At 45.4% G+C, this 17,418-nt stretch overlaps 1 pseudogene; it reads right to left on the bottom strand.

Annotated features, from left to right (window-relative positions):
• Positions 1 to 8,584: 8,584 nt before the first annotated feature.
• LOC147751610 (DNA-3-methyladenine glycosylase pseudogene) lies at positions 8,585 to 9,418 on the bottom strand (annotated as a pseudogene).
• Between the last annotated feature and the right edge of the window lie 8,000 nt (positions 9,419 to 17,418).

Raw genomic sequence — 17,418 nt, 5'->3', positions numbered from 1 at the left:
AACTCAGCCACCCCATCAACGCCAACTTCGAAGCCGGCATCTTCCCCGACAACTGGAAGTGGGCTGAAGTCAAGCCCCTCCTCAAGAAACCCTTGGCCAACCCAACAGACCTGAAAAACTACCGGCCCATCTCTCGCTGTCCCTTCGCAGTTAAAGTCTCCAAAGAATTTGTCAACACACAACTAACCACCTTCATCGAAGATATCGCCATACTCGAAGCTTCCCAATCTGGATTCCGCAGCAACCACTGCACGAAGACCGCCCTCCTCACCGCCACCGACGACATTCGCATACTACTCGACCAGGGAAACACCACGGCCCTCATCCTGCTATACCTCTCCGCTGCCTTCGACACTGTCTCCCACTGCACTCTTGGAACCAGACTCCACAAAGCGTGCATAAAAGGACTCGCCCTCGACTGGTTCTGCTCTTTCCTCACTGGCAGAACCCAACGGATTAGACTGCCACCCTTCCTCTCTGAGCCCACAGAGTACTGGGGAGTACCCCAGGGATCTTCGCTCAGCCCCACGCTCTTAAAAATCTACATGGCTGTCCTCGCCGCCATCATCAGACAGCATGGGCTCAGCATGGTATCCTACGCCAACGACATCCATCTCATCCTCTCCCCCACGAAGAACCCCGAAGACACCAGACTCAGCTTCCAAGAAGGAATAAAAGACGTTGCTGCCTGGATAAGGGATAGCTGCCTAAAACTAAACTCAGGGAAGACGGAGTTCTCGTCCTTGGACCCTCCCCCTCCATGCGGGACAGCTCCTGATGGCACTACGCCCTCAGAAACCCACCCACCCTGACGAACCACGCCCGGAACCTCTGCATCATCCTAGATTCCTCCCTCACCATAACCCACCAGGTGAACGCCGTCGCCTCAACCTTTTTCAACTCACTCCGCATCTTCCGCAAGACCTTCAAGTAGATCCCACCCGAAGTCAGAAAGACCGTCACCCACACCCTCATCACCAACAGATTGGATTACGGAAACGCCCTCTATGCAGGAATCAACAAAACCCAGCTACAGAAACTCCAGACCATCCAAAACACCGCTGCCAGACTCGTCTTCGGTACCCCAAAACACGAGCACGTGACCCAACACCTGAAAGACCTCCACTGACTCCTAGTCGGAAAGAGAGTAATCTTCAAGCTATTCACCCACTCCTTCAAATACCTCCACAACATGAGACCCAAATACCACAGTGAAAGAGTCTCTTTCAATGCACCCAAAAGAAACCTCTGTTGTGCCGACCACGCCTTAGCAACGACCCCACACATCCGCAGAACCAGAGCCGGGGGAAGAGCCTTCTCCCATATCGCAGCCATAGCCTGAAACAAACTCTCAGTCAATATCAGACACTCCCCCACCCTGCACAACTTCAGGAAGAGCCTCAAGACCTGACTTTTCAGCCAACCCTGAGCTGAACCCCTCCTCCCCCAGCGCCTTGAGACTCTCACGGGTGAGTACCACGCTTCACAATCCCCTTATTGATTGATATGTGCACAGTATATTAAATGTGCACCATTCATTTAATATGTCAGGTTGGCATGAATAGGCCTGTATTTTGAAGCTGGGGAACCAGGTTCAAGTCCAGCGGGAAGCTCAAACAACCTGTGATTCAGGGCAAATCACTTCTCCCCGTGCCTAAAAGTAATGCAACTGTTGCTCATGTAAAGCACTCTGATACATTCGGTTCGAGTTCGCGCTATATAAAACAAACAAAAAATAATAAAACAAAGTTTATGCCTCTGTGGGGGTCTCTAGCTGTAGAGGGAATCCATAGTCCCAGTCACCTACTTCATGTTTAAACCAAACCTGCCCGAAGGGATCGCTGGACGCATTAACCGGTCGCACCCCTCAAGGCACACCCAAGACCTTCTGCCAGTGTCAACATGAGAGACCATCCACCAGCAAACTGCCTATTTGTCACAAGCAGTGTGTGCCAGAGCTCAGAGGGATTGCGTTTTTACAAGTAATCTATAAAACGTGTTAGAGGTGACGCCCTGTATCGGACTAGTTATTACATTAACGATAAACTAGTTTTTTTTAAGTAGTACGAAAATATTTTATACGATAGGCGTCAGTGTATTAGAATGTTCTGTACATTCGTGCGTTGCTTGGTCACACACAATTTGTCATATGAAAAAATTGAGACTAGTGTTTTTGTTCTTTGAATGTGCCAATTCCCCTCACAATTGTTTGATAGTGACATCTAAAATCTAGAATCGCATGCCTTCTAATAGAAGGTAATACTTCCCTTATGAAACCCTAAACTGAAAAGACTGCCAGAGCACAGGCAAATGCATTATTGCCTCGCTTTGTATTTCCGAGCTTTCACAATCGTAATTATACGGTTTGAGACCCTGATCCACATGCGGTGCAATGACATGTCTGGCAGGCTCCACAACTCTTTGGTGTCTTTGCAAATGGTGGAAACATAAGAACAATCAATCTCTCCCCGCAGTTCTCTCCTCCCACCAGAGCCGTAATTGCACGCCCAGGTTCCGGGTTTATTTCAATATCACACCTCTTATAGAGTCTATCGCAGTCTGCGGAAACGCACAGGGGACTTTGATTTCGATTTGATTACGCATGAATTCACAAGACTGCACCCAGACGTTGCATGAGAACAGAAATGATTCACCTTTGTAATCATCCCAAAACACTATTTCCAGAAGCTTCTAGCCCGTTCCATAGAAAACTAGTAAAAGCAACCACCTGAAAGTCCCTGCTGCTAAAACTCGTGCAGTCGTATCTTAAGGTCATTAGCCACGTTTAGAAGGGGGGCGTAGCATGAGAAAGAAGTCTTGCCGAATAAGAACAACTTGGGTAATTGCAGGGCTCTGTCAGCGCTGCCCACACCTATCATTTTGCATGCGCTCAGCTAACTAGCCTGTGGAGATGGCGTCGACAGCAGCAGCACGGGTGTCTGAGGTAATTAGAGACGCTTTGTGCCGCTTATTTGAGGTTGGTGTCTGGCGCGCCATTCCTGGGCGAGGGACGGACGGACGGCCAACGAGGAAGGGGCAGTGAGACTAAACTGGCGAGACTGGGTAAAGTGCTCCATGATTTCTGGTTAATGAAATGGCAGTACCTTTTCAGGTCTGGCTACAGAGAGAGCTGTAGTTGACTGGACGGCCTCATGTAATCAATTCTTTTAAAGCCAGTACGTCTCCCCTATGAGATCTATTGACTTTGTCAATGATTCATAGCCATGATGTACAGCAGTGGTGATGCTTTGCAATGTGTCTAAAACTTATTTTAAAAAGTGTTATGACATAGCAAAAGCTAATGCACTTAAAACAAGCATTTGCAATACAATCGGTCTCGCCTTTGGGACCTTATATATATTTAGCTATGCAGCACATTAACCTGGGTGCTGAAACATCTACTGTTCTTTGACATGGAGGGAAAGTAAGTACCAAACTGATTGACATGACAGGTATGGGGAACACTTGGAGAGAAATATTGTCTTTCCGCGGGAAATGGTATTCCATTAAGCTCTGTTTTTAATATAAAAGCAGGGCCTTTGGTGGTCATAGCACTGAAAATACAAGATTTGAAAAAATATTATTGTCTACCGCTGCTCTTGGAAGACAATTTCTATGGACTGAAATCTAGAGAATGCGAAAGTGATTCTGAAAAGAAAAGGCCCTCAGCAGAAAGCAATTCTGGTAATTTACCGACCTCTGCTGGTGGTCGTTTTCTATCAAGACAGTTAAATAGAGGCAATTGAACAGAAATAAAAAAGTCCCTAAGTGGAAGCAGACAAGTCCTAGGACTGATCTCCAGAGCCCACAAAGTACATGCACATATAAGTATACACTGAAGTATATACAAGAGGTCTTGAATGCTCGACCTAAAAATGCATTCGACCTAGGAGATAATTCAACATTTTCCACCAGGCTTATTCGGATGACAGCAATGAAGCAGAGAACACTGTTCCAGGATAGCCAACGTGATGTCTCAGCTAGACAATTGCACATGTCTCTGGAAGAAATGGTTGGGGTCTTAAGATGTGATGAAATCTCAGATGTGTAACATGTGTCTTGGCAAGGAACGGACATTAATGGCGTAGAAGCTCAATATTCTCCAAATAGACTAACGATGAATGACACTCAAACTGTAGATACCTTCATTAGCGTTATTAGAAGTGTAGTATTGAGTATAATTATATAGTACTTTTCTTATCTCAAGAAAAATCACTTGCTGTTCCATGATTTATTGTATGCTATTTGATGGTGTATTGGGTTCTGTGTAACCATAAACCATCTCTCCGAGTAATGTTTGGATCGATCTGCTTTGCTACCCTGAAGATTGTGTGCTAAAGGAGTTTACTTGGTACTCAGGTTTGAGCCCATTCATAAGGAACAACCCTAAGACACCAGAGAAAAAGGAACCCAATTGACAGAATTGAATGACCTCTGGAAGAGGAGTCACTCACTGTTGTGTGAGTAATAATAATAATAATCCACATTTGTAAAGCGCACAATCACCCGTAAGGGTCTCTAGGCGCTGGGGGCCATCAGGAAGATTAAGCGAGCTATTGCCCAGAGTCACATGGTGCTGGGCTAACCTGATCTCTGTCATGCAATTCCTGGGATGACACTGCTCTTATGAAAGTGAGGACAAAAAAAGTCTTTCATAACCTGGAACCAGCCAAGCCGAGACGCTGAAACCGAACGTCTGCTACTGCAGTATTGCAACAACTTTGCATTAATAAGGCCAGGGATGGACATACAGTGGACCACCTGAACTGACTTAAGGGCAAGAAACATCAAGCCTTTTGAAAACGTGACAACCATAAGGGAAGACAGAAACTGCATGAATTAAAGCCCTTAAGAAACTCCTGGGTAGGGAGTGAAACGCGTTGGCTGAACTTGTTGCATACTCTATTGATGTTTTGTGTTTTTAATGGACAAAGATAAATAAAGAACATTTTTCTACTTACGACTTTTGGACTACTAATTTGGTGCGCCCCCATGAACATTAAAAAATCAGCAATACCATTTAATAGCGAGAAGTCGGGCAGCCATGGAATTCTTGCTGCCCTTGGAAAAAAGACCACAATACTCTGATAGCTTTGAATTGGGTTTCAAAGCTGGCCACTGCACAGCTAGCACTGATTAACAATTGCTTACCTGTTTGATGCAGCTTATCTGGCATTAGTCAGGGGAGGGATGGGGTTGAACACAATCTTTCCAATTGCAAATTCTAGTGGATCAAAGAACAATGCACAGTATTGCCTGGCCATCAAAAAGAATACCAGTCTGCTTATCTGCCAAGATGAGCACATGGTCATATGACACAACGCAGAGAGAATGTTTATTTTGTGACTAATAAAGATGTCTACTGGCAGTGGGAGAGTGGGCAAATTGGCAGAGAGCCCGCTGTTGCCTTTGGAAGAGGGCCTGCAGTTAATGAACATCTGCAACCAATGATAGGCTTGGCAGTCCAGCTAATAGATCACAGCCATGAGACAATGCCACTGCCCGCAACCCCAAATACCCTTCCTGGCAATAGAGTCAAGGGCAAATATTCTTCCTTATCATGGCTCAGGGCATGCAGACCATCAAGACAGCTCAAGACGTGCACAATTAAGAGTAACAGCAAGAAGAAAGAAACTGAGCGTATATGTTAAATTGAGGTTTTCCACATGCTACCCAGCAGTCACCAAGAGACATACCCACATTTGAATAGGTCACTAATGCCAAATCAGTGAAGGTTGATTCCCTGGAGGTGAGAAGGGACACACCAGTGACTTCTGTGGACCAGGTATAGGTGCACAACCTGGGACTGCTATGTGTGGCGTAGCAAAAGCAACGGTGAACCAGGCTAGGCCTGAGAATGAGGTGACAGAGCGAGACAGAAATTATTTTTCACCTAAGCAATGGCTCATGCTTCACCCGGGCTGCTCAGAGGGCTGTAAACAGTGTATTAGTATTCATGCTGGGTTTGTGGTTCACGTTTTGACTACCATGCCTTTCCTGCAGTCCTAGTAGTGGAAAAAGATTGCTTGGCTGAATGCGGCCTCCTAAGATAGCACTTCTTTCCTGGTGCCTATTGACCCTTAACTGTCCTGGCAGGGAGGAAGGGAATATTTCTTTGCTGGGAGGAGCACTGGACGTCAGGGGAATTAAAAAGAAAACTACAAAATTTGCTAATGGCACACAGCCATGACTCAGGATGAAAAAGCCTTGCTACTTTGTATTTACGCCCTTCACAGCAACTCGAAAGAAGAAATAAGCAACATTTAAGCTACTGTTAAAAAAGTAGCAAGAAAACTTGACACTATTTTCAGAGTCTTGGCAACAAAAAAGATAGAAAGAGTGTAGTGGTGGATGGATACTTGTGCTGGAAGGTCGAGATGCAGAGATTGATGGGCTGCTAGAAGAGGCAAAGAGATGACACCAAGACACTAAAGGAACTTGTGCATCCAGAAGAAACAAAATCGAGACACTAGTCTATCTGTTAACGGGTACGTAGTACTAAGGAAGAGTTCTGAGATTTGTGAAGTCCTTCCTGGGAGCTCCAACAAGGTCCTTGATCCAGTGAGCCACAGGTGTTGCATCTCTGGGAAGGTGCCTGGAGTAAGGCGAGGGAATAGTGACTGAAGAGACATTCATGCTAACAAGTTGATCCTGTTTGTGCACCTTTCTCCAAGCGTCCATTGAGAACCACTACGTTTATTATAGATGGGAAAGATCATTTGTTATTCACTGTATCAATTCATTTGGGGTGCTAAACTCATGGCGAAAAATGACCTACTGCGATGTATTAAGCAGTTTGCTTTGAGACCTTTCCCAGGAGGACCTTTTAATAAGCAAATTAAAACATAAAAAAACAAAGTCATTGGCAATGCAAAAATGCTCTTGGAGCCTTCTCTTTCACAAACATTGTGCTGCAACCTGGGCCTTTAGAAATCCACAAACTCATTATTAATCATGGTTAGGATTCTTACAACAATGTTACTATAATCAATTTCTCGAGATGCAGTATGCAAGAGATTTCCGCTTTTCTGTTATTTAAGTGACATCAATGAAAATTATTTATTTTATTACAAAAAGAGCCTGGGGCACAACAGATAAATTGTACAAAAAGTGAGGGTTTTGTTTAAACAATTAAAATTAAAAAAACACCGGTTTACAAATAGTAGATTGAGATGATGCAACTAAAACAAGAAACCTCTCCGCTCAAAACTTTCCCAGAATAATTCAGCAGTAAATGCAGCTCAGGGGTGACCTCGAACAAAGTAGAATGATAATTCAAAGAACTGTCATAGAAATGTAAAAGCAATTTGCTGTAGCTGTTGGATCAAACCAAATTGCGGCCCTTTCTGAAACCTGACATGAAAATAGTGGATGCAGAGCATCCATACATCGCCACAGAACACTCCATATTTTACTGTGGAACGGTCCCATGCCTGCCTGAATTTGTAGATAGTTGAGAATCAAAGTTACAACTAAGACTGTTGACTGATAGACGTTCATTGTGTTGCATTTTAAAGTTAATTAGCCCTTAGTTTGTCAACTATGCCTCTGCACGCCTCATCCTCGACGTCCCGCGCCGCAACCACACCACTCTTCACCTGAGGAACCTGCACTGACTCCCTGTCGACAAAAGAATCTCCTTCAAGCCCTGATCCACGCACACAAGGCACTCCACAAGACCGGCCCAGCCTATCTCAACAGCTGACTCTCCTTCTGCGTACCCAATAGGAAACTCCGCTTCGCAGACCTCACCCTGGCTACTGTCCTACGCATCTGTAAAACCACAGCCGGAGGGAAATCCTTCTCCCACCGCGCCATCAAGACCTGGATCACCCTCCCCCTCATCCTACGACAAACCGAAGACCTTCTATCCTTCAGGAGACAACTCAAGACGTGGCTGTTCAACCAGTAGCAACAGCACCCCCTTCCTCCCCTCCCTTCAGCGCCTTGAAACCCTCGCAGGTATGTAGTGCGCTTTGCAAATTATTTGATTGATTGATTGATTGAGTGATTGATTGATTGATCCCGTAGATCACTGCAGTCGGTACACAGCAGGGCACAGAAATACTTGCCCATTGCAGGGGGACATACAATAAACGTGTGAATAAGTCCGAGGGCCAAGTACACATGTTGCTCATATACAGTTCTCCACAAGTCTCAGTGCCGGTCTAGCTGCAATAGTGGCACGGGTGAGATGTCTTTTAAGAATACATGGCTGGAAACCTAGTGGGCAGTACATTTTGTGAAAGCCAGGTAGATTCAGTTTTAGGTTAACATTGTACACCATCAGCCGCCTTAAGCTTAGGACACATTGGAAGAGGCCTAGGCATGTTCAGAGCACTCGATAGGCAGTGGTAAATGATAGGTCAATTTATTTTAAAGCCTGGAACCCAAAGGCTGTCTTGGTGAGTGCAATTAAAAAAAAACATTATGTTAACTTTATTTTTATCCAAGAATTACGATGTAACACAGTAAAGCTGTAAACAGTATTTCCATAGGATGCCCCTTGGTCAATATTATGAATTATTTTCACTATTTACAGTAAGTTATAAGATGTTCATCCTCCCTGTAGGCGCGCCGCTCCCTAGCTGCTCTCCTGCTCTGCGCTCTTGTTCAGTACACTCACACTGCAATTGCCGCGTAGATAGAAACGTAAGGCTTTAGTCGCCCAATCCAGCAGAGGTGCCGATCCCGATACAGGTCGAGCTCACTATAGCGGTCAGAGGGTCCTGATCAGATTCTACCCAAGCGTCTGCGTCACTAGTCAGGTCTCTGCGATCGCAACTCTTGTCTATGGCAAAAGCTTGACAGCTCTTTGAAGGTCTGTTGCAAAGCTCGCAGTCCCGAATAGGCTTGCAAGCTTCCTGCTTAAGGCATGCACCCCAAGCTTCCTGCACTCAATCCAGGCCTGCAGCTGCTCAAGCGCCCGTTGCAGCACGGCTACCCCGTCGCCTTGGCTTGACACGTTCAAACAGTAGTTAATACAATAGATCTGGTAAACATACATCATCCCCAGTGGCATCAACATGGCCACGTTCCTACCCGTACGGTGTCCACCCACTGAGTTCGATGCCTTGTCATCCCCGCCCAGATAGGCTTCTGTCTCAACGATGCGGCCGTACAGCTCATTCCCACCAGGCAGCCTTCGCGTCAACATCTGCCCTACCAGGGCTCGAGCCAGGTTGACCAACAGACGATCAAATAATTCAGGCCCAAGTCACGAAGACTTTATGACTGGCCTGGGAACAGGTGGGCTGACTGTATCCCTGTTCTGAGTCGACAAGCAAACAGTATTCAAAGCAGAAACATGCAACTTTTTTCCTGTTTTGGTAAATGCAGCAATCACAATTTCCCAACGCGATGCACATCTTCCCCTCCTCGCTGTTAACTTCTGACAAGCAGACAGGGGCTCGACCATCTTGTAAAAGTACATCTCTAGAGACTCTAATGCCCTGTATTTAAGAAGCTAGACGAGCGACTATCCGGATCACCTCTTCCAGGCACTGACATTCATAACAAGCATTTGCAATGCAATAGGACTCGCATTTACGTGAGACCTATTGCATTGGAAACGGGCGTGCGGGCAGGGTGCGAGAAGGCACGAACGGGAGTGCCCGGGAGGGGGTGGGGGGCCCAAGAAGTCATGGACTGCGAGAGTGATGGGAAGAAAATAGTGTTCGGAGTAAAGGGGCCAGTAGCCATGGAAGGATAAACATGACGACTTGGCTGTCATGGGGAGGGACTAACAAGCCTAAAACCAATCGCTTGTTAGCATTTAGGACCTAAGCCAATGATAAAGATGGTTGGAGAGTGGGCGGAGCTTCCAGACTATACTGAATACTGGATGCCTTGCAAAGCGAGCAGCGCATGGGCTGCAACGCTAAGCTCAATCAAAAAAAAGTTTTAAAAAGTGCATTAGCACTAAATGCATCATAGTCCTTTTCTTCTTATTTTTTTTTTAAGCCATGCTGTATAGCAGACCTGCTACAAAAATCACTGCCAATGTCGGCAATGCCCATGCTATACAGCATGAACAAATTGCAATGGCAGAGCCAATAGTTTCAGCCATGAGGCATAGTGGCTTTGCCAATGCTTGTTAGGCCTCAGCACAACAACCGTGTGATTCTGAGCAAATCAGTTACTCTTCACAGAAAAACACCTAAATATATGACATTTGGCAAAAAATCTAATGACATAAAGAAAGTAATTGTGCTCATGTCCATGTCTTAGTGAAAATAAATTTGGAAACAGATACCATCCGTTGTCACAATAAATATCCATGCAGAGTAGGAAAGAGTTCTTTGAAGTGTGTGAGGCATAGTAAAACATAGCTTCAAATTGCAAGAGGTTCAACAAGGACAACAGGGAAGAAGAAAAAGTAAAAGTAATACCGGAATCCCAGCACGATTAGAGGCAGGACAGCAAGCAAGCTAAAGCAATCAGTACTTGGTACATGCTCCAGCTAAAAGAAGAAAAGTCAAGCCAGCATGCTTTGGGTTTTTAGAAGGCAGTAAATAAGAGTGGCAGTAGCCAACGAATGCTAAGCAATAGGTGGGCTACAATCCACTTGTTCTATACAATATTTCTTGCAAGCGAGAGTGTATGCAGTCAATGAACTGTCACAGGCAAGACCTAAAAAGTACAATACAAAGAATTATACAGAGAAAGGCTGTAGGCTTTGGCTCAGTTCCCTTCAGTCATTGGCTTGTATGTTTTTTTCCAGTATTGAAATTGCTTGGATGGCCTGTTCGTCAAGCCTATAGCACTTTCAGTAATGTTACATTGTCCTATTTGTGTTCCCATTTGGTATTGGTGATGGGACTTGTTCTTTAGTTTGTTTTACTTTGGGGGGCGTGGCTAATGCCCAAGGAAGATGGTGATATTTCCGTGACGGCGGTGAGGAAGAAGGATTTCGTGACGTGTTCAGAAGAACAGAAACAGCCAGAATGTACGCACAGCTGTCGGAACATTAGAGACAGAGAGCGGAATACCTTCTGGGACTTGCAAGGCGCTCCCTGTCACTCATTCAACAGATTCTTCACAGAGCGGTATGATGCCCGCGATTTTAGAAGCGCTCGTGAGATGAGAGAAGCCGATCTCCCTGTGAGGCTTCCCTCTTCAATGACACTCACTTCATGCAAGGTTTAGTCCTTTTTTTTCTAGTTTTATTTCTCTCTTTATGGACAAATTGCTTTCAAGCAGCTGCTGGGTGCCGTCAGGGAATTATCACTTTAAAAGTGGATTTAAGGCTCCTTACTTCCTAAGCCTGATTCTATCAACCATTTTGATGTTTAGGCAACAGTGCCCTTCATTCTATGTGCTCTAAATTTTAAGTTTACCTGAATTTTCCAATATGCACCGATGAATTGAAATACATGGATGTACTGTACTTCGCTCTTTGGTTTTGCTATTTAAGTATGTGGTGATTTATGCTAACTAATTACAGTGCCTTTGGTATTTTTCAATATGTAGGCTGAAGGTGATCAAATTATCATTTCCCAATATGCACAGCTGAATTGAAATACATGGATGTACTATACTCCGCTCTTTGGTTTTGCTATTTAAGTATGTGGTGATTTATGCTAACTAATTACAGTGCCTTTGGTATTTCTATATGTAGGCTGAAGATGATCAAATTATCATTTAAGTGCTCTTCATAACTTTTTGCCGCCAAATACCTGAATCATTTATTGATTGATTCTGATGATAACCTTGTGACTGAGGTAACAATTCACTGCTCCTTGCATGAAATATTGGTAAATCCGTTCTGGAATTTCTATTATACTTCTCTAAGTCGTGATTCATCAGTACATTACATCACGCTTTCTAAGTGGCAAGTTCCTAATTGAGGTTGTGCGAAATACAATTAACAAGTGCAATGAGACTACTTATTTAGTGATATTTTGAGCAAATACTTGGTCTTTCAGAGCTTAATTTATTCTGAGTACTGGGCCTAACCGCCCTTTGCATGGGTAGATTGAAGAAAGTAAGATCGCTATTGGTTCCCTCGAATCGCACATTTATAGTTCGCCCAAATCTTCGCACCCATTTCGCTACCATGGATTATTCTTTAAAATTAGCAAACACAAGGAGATGATGGACGGAGTGCTGAAACTTTTCAAACACTCACCCCAGTCACAGATCGGGGTTGAATCCATCATCATTCTTTAGCTCACTTTGCCACCACAGTTCAGACACAGCTGTATGTAGATCAATCATGACCCTGTGCCTCATGGGAACAGTCCAGCCCGAACTACCAAGCCATGTCTTCCCTGGACTGGAAACAAGCATCCTGGGCCCGGTTTCGTGCTAACAGCCCTCTTCAGCCAGGCTAGCTTGAATCCAGTGGCAAAGTGAGCAAGGGACCCACGTCTGGGCATACCATGCCAACTTAGGGCGAACAAACCAAACACAAGGAGATGATGAACAGAGTGCTGAAACTTTTCAAACACTCACCCCCAGTCACAGATCTGGGTTGAATCCATCATCATTCTTTAGCTCACTTTGCCATCCCAGTTCAGACACAGCTATATGACAATCAGTCTTGATCCTGTGCCTCATGGGAACAGTCCAGCCCGAACTGCCAAGCCATGTTTTCCCTGTTCAGGGAACAAGCATTCTGGGACCGGCTTTGGGCTAACAGCCCTCATCAGCCAGGCTAGCTTGAATCCAGTGGCAACGTGAGCAAGGTACACACGTCTGGGCATACCCTGAACACTTTGCCACTGGATTCAAGCTAGCCTTGCTGATGAGGGCTGTTGGCCCTAAACTGGTCCGAGGATGCTTGTTTCTGGTCCAGGGAAGACATGGCTTGATAGTTCAGGCTGGACTGTTCCCATGAGGCACAGGATCAAGACTGATTTGCACATAACTGTTTCTGAACTGGGGTGGCAAAGTGAGCTAAAGAACTGTTAGACTTGCCCCTTTTTGCAGGGTCATCCGTGAACTTTTTGCCTTCCTCCTGTAATTTCTCTGACCTGTTTTTGTTGGTTTTATGACTCTGGGCACTTTAGCACTGCTGTTCAGTGCTAAAGTGCATATGCTCTTCCTATTATACATTGATGTATGGATTAGTGATTCCATGATTGGCTGGTTTGGTTTACTTGTCAGACCCTAGTATGGTGCACTGATTGTGCTCATGGCTTGTAAATCAAATGCTGCTAGTGGGCTTGCAGCACTGGTTGAGCCATCCAGAGAAGCAGCCTGTAAAAGTGTGTCTATGGCATGCCATTGCAGAGCCTGTGTGCAGTCTGGCACTGCCATGTTGACTGAGCTCGTACACCCACTTGCCAGTCCCTAAACCATCCCTTTTCTTCATGTCAGACACTCCTATGGTAGGTCCAAGGGCAGGGTGCATTGTACGTATAAACTAGGTATAGTAAGTAGATCCACGACAAGGACTTAAGTGGATAATAAATAAGTTTAATGTGGCACAGGTGCTGCGAAGCAGCCAACTATCAAGACAGCAACTGTAAATCTCACATTTGAATACAGAGTTCTACTTAGAACATTACTAAAGAATCTTATTGAGAAATCTAACCAGAACATTCTAAGATGACTAGAAAACTACATTATCCCTTTCCTTATAATAATGAAACAAAAATAAATAGAAATAAAAACATAAATAAAACAAATGAAACTATATATATCTCTATATGTGATACAAGACACTAAACAATAGTAAAACATATTATCAATACCTAAGATGACCATTAACGGGACCTAGCAGGAACCCTACGTTGACGAGTGCTTCTACGCAACCCATCATTGGACAAAGACGAGTCTTTTCCTTGAACAACATCAGGAACAGAGGAATGATCAGATGACTTAGAAATTTTAACAACTCTTGCAACATTCCACCAGTTCTTAAAATTCACTCTTATAGCAAACTTTGTCTATAGTGAAAATATCTGAGAACTTAATACTACCTTTGTTTCTATGAGTAGGTGTCTTAATACTAACCTTGTCACCAACAACAAAAATTTTTGAAATAGTTCTTTTTCTTGAATCAAAAATACATTTTTGTTTTGTTTGAGCTTGAGTAACATTGTGCCTCACTATTTCATCCATATTTTCTAATGTATTTAATTTCACCCATTGCGACATCCATCCTGGACAAATCTTAGAACAAGGTTTTCTTCCACAGAGAAGTTCATAAGGAGACACATTTGTGGTGGAATGTGGTGTAGTACGATAGAACCATAACACTGACCTAACCGCATTCTGTACATTACATTTCGGAGCTAAGGCCCACTGTACACAATTGTTTAAAACTCTGTTCATGCGCTCCACCAAACCGTTTGTTTGTGGATGATAAAGAGCACTTTTTAAGTGAATAATACCACTTTGATTTAAAAACGAATTAAAATCTTGACTCACAAATTGCACTCCATTGTCACTCACAAATCCTTCAAGAAATCAACCACTTTTTTGAGTTAGGTTCACTTATAAACCTCACAATCTCTTTGTCCATCTGTGGCCACCAAAAATGTTCACAAACCCTTGTCTTGGTAAATGTTTTACCCAGATGCCCTTCATGTGCTCTTTTCACAATTCTTTCTCTGAGTACATGCGGAGCTATTAATCTGTCACCTCGTACTAAAAGTCCACCTGGACAAGCCCTGGTGTGTGTGGCATGTCCTAATAGTGAATTACAGCCATTTTCGTTTTTCACTATTGCAAGGCTACCTGTTCTCTATAGGCCAAAATGGGCAGTTACATCATTACATTTTATAATCCTAACTGCCTCAGGGAACATGGAAGAAATTCGAGTTTAGTATGCCTGAACTCAGAATGATAAAATACATATTTTAGTGGAGTTGATTTTAATATTCTGTGTTTGAAAATACCACTTTTAGAAAGTAGGTATTTTCTTGTCTAACTATCCAAGCTTGCCTCTACTAGGTTGTGTATTCCTTGTTGGAGTTTGAGTGACAGGGCTGGGGGATTCCAGGAGATAGGACGAGTCAGCCCAGTGGGGAATAGAGAGATCTGCATCTAGATGGGAGGGAGGAGTTGCACCTGGGACCTGATTAGGGCTGCTCCTTCCCTCCACAATAATGGCTCCACCTCCTGTGGTGCGTCTGATGTCTCTGCCCTGCACTGTGAAAGAGAGAAGGAGTCATGACAATAAAGTGCTCCAGGACTGTGCCTTTCCTCCACAATGCTGGCTTCACTTCCAGTGGGGCATCTGATGTTTCTGCTCTGCACTGTGAAAGGAAAGAAGGAGTCATGTAAACAGAGTGCTCCAGAACTGGTTTGGACTAGGCAAAGGCCCCTCTGCCCTCAGATGGCAAAGGATTTTGGGGTATAAGTATTGGGACCCTGATCCCAAGAATTTAGATCACTTTTGGACAAGAAGAAGAAACCTTTGCTGGGGAGAGGAACCAGAAGAAACTGAGGAGAGACTATCCCTAAGCTGAAGTGCTGCATGGGGGATTGGCCTGCAGTGGTTGCCTGACTGCCAAAGAAAGGAGAAAGGACTTTGTGTGCACTTTATTCACCAAGGGCTTGAGAGAAGAGCTTGCCTCCTGCTAAAGTCTCAGGGACAACAGACTTCAACAGACTTCAACCACCAGCTCCCCATGAGTACTCTAGAAGTGCCTGCTGCAGTTTTGGGCCTTCTGAGGGACTGTGTGTCGCAAGGGGCTGAAAGCGCGACTCACGAAGAAGAAGCGTGTCACTGTCGCAGCTGCTGCCGTTGCATCTCTGAACAAGGGTGTCACCTCTGTAGCTGACACATTGCACTGCATCGCAAGAAATGTCTCGCAACATCGAAGAAGCATGTCGCCGTCGCAGCCGCTGCCGTAGCATTTCTGAACAAGGATGTCGCAGCTGTAGCTGATGCATTGCACTGCATTACAAGAAGCGCCTCGCATCCACAGAGAAGCGTGCCGCCATCGGAGCCGGTGTTGTCGCATCTCTGAACAAGGGTGGGCGGAAAATCCGTTCCGCTCGCGGATTTTGTGGATTTTTGGTAAATTCGCAATCCGCGAACGCTCGCGAATTTACAGAAAATCCGCAAATTCGCACGCAGCGGAATTTTTTTTCTTGGTGATACAATTTTGCGGCGTGCGGCGTTCACTTACCGTCATTCAGCGTTTGCCGAGTTGTTTTTCTCGATATTTTGCGAGTGCTGCGCCATTTTGGATCTTGCTGCGGGATCCCGCAGGAGTTTGGCGACGCATCGCGAGAGTTCGCAATTGCGAACATGTAGGTGCGGCGGGCAGCAACAATCTCACACTTCCGAAATTACAAAATTTGCAATTCTGCACAAGAAATCCACTAGCAAGCAGCATAGACCTTCTGAAAATGATGATTTTTATCAGAATAACTCCTCAGGTTGACATTTGCCTGCGCTTTTTGGGATTTGAGGCCTTTTGACTTTCTTTGGATCACTTTTGGATTAGAAATCAACTTTCGAGGGGAGGAGCCTAGCGATGAACGAAGATGGCCGCATAAGCTCTCGGCTCCGTCGACCTCCGCCTGTTGCTTAAATATCCTGTAGATAATCCTGTTTTCACGCCCCATCCCCGGGCGGCTTAACTGTTGCTGATACCAGCAGTGTGTTCCCGGAAACTTTCCTACCCGGATTGGCGGAGCTGCCTCGTGCGGAAGTTCCTGGCCTGACACCGTCAGTGAGCCGGGACCTCGAGTGCTGGCCCTGCCTGGCTACAGCGTAACAACAGCGGCTGGGGGACCCAGACGCGGTCCGGACGATTGATGTGGAGAGTAACCTGTCCCTGAATTGGTGGATTGCCCGCGGTTCTAAACGTACTACGGAGGTGCATTAATCCTGAAAGCGGCTGCGAGGTGGGAGGCCCCCTTCCCGGCGACTGCCCGACCCGCCGGGTCGGAGCCCCTGCTCGAGAGGCCCCATCGTTGCTCTACGTTGCACCTCCTGTCCCCGCCCGCCCTACTTGAACTCTGGTCTCCGAGTGCATCGGGTTCCGCGAAGGGCACGCAGATGTTTGGAGCTGCCCAAATGGAAGTGGTGCGGGATGGAGACGAGCTGTCTTTGAGAGCCGTGATGGCCGCCATTAGGGACCTGCACTCCTGTATGGTTTCTCTGTTCCACGAGACGATCACGGATACCATCGTAACGGACCGATCGTGTGCGGACCCTGGCCTGTCTGGTCCCCCTGAATTGGCTGCTTATCCTGAGCTACTCCCGGAACTAAGCGATCTAGACCCATCTTGTGTCGTAGCCTTGATGCCATCACCCTGATCGCTGGGTGAGGCCGGTCTTATTATTTTGGAGCATCGCCCGCCATCTTTGAAGTGTCCGTCGATGGTTGTGTTCGCAGTCCTGTCCTCAACTGGAACTATTGATTTCAAGACCCGACGGTTTTGCCCAGTACTTTTCGATCGTGTGAGCTGTGGCTTGTTGGGGAACTTGGAAGGTTCAAACCTTTGTTT

This window comes from Lissotriton vulgaris, chromosome 1_1, assembly GCF_964263255.1.
Source record: "Lissotriton vulgaris chromosome 1_1, aLisVul1.2, whole genome shotgun sequence".
Classification (NCBI taxonomy): domain Eukaryota; kingdom Metazoa; phylum Chordata; class Amphibia; order Caudata; family Salamandridae; genus Lissotriton; species Lissotriton vulgaris.
The sequence above is the reverse complement of the archived record's forward strand: the minus strand, read 5'-3'. Positions and strand labels throughout refer to the sequence as shown.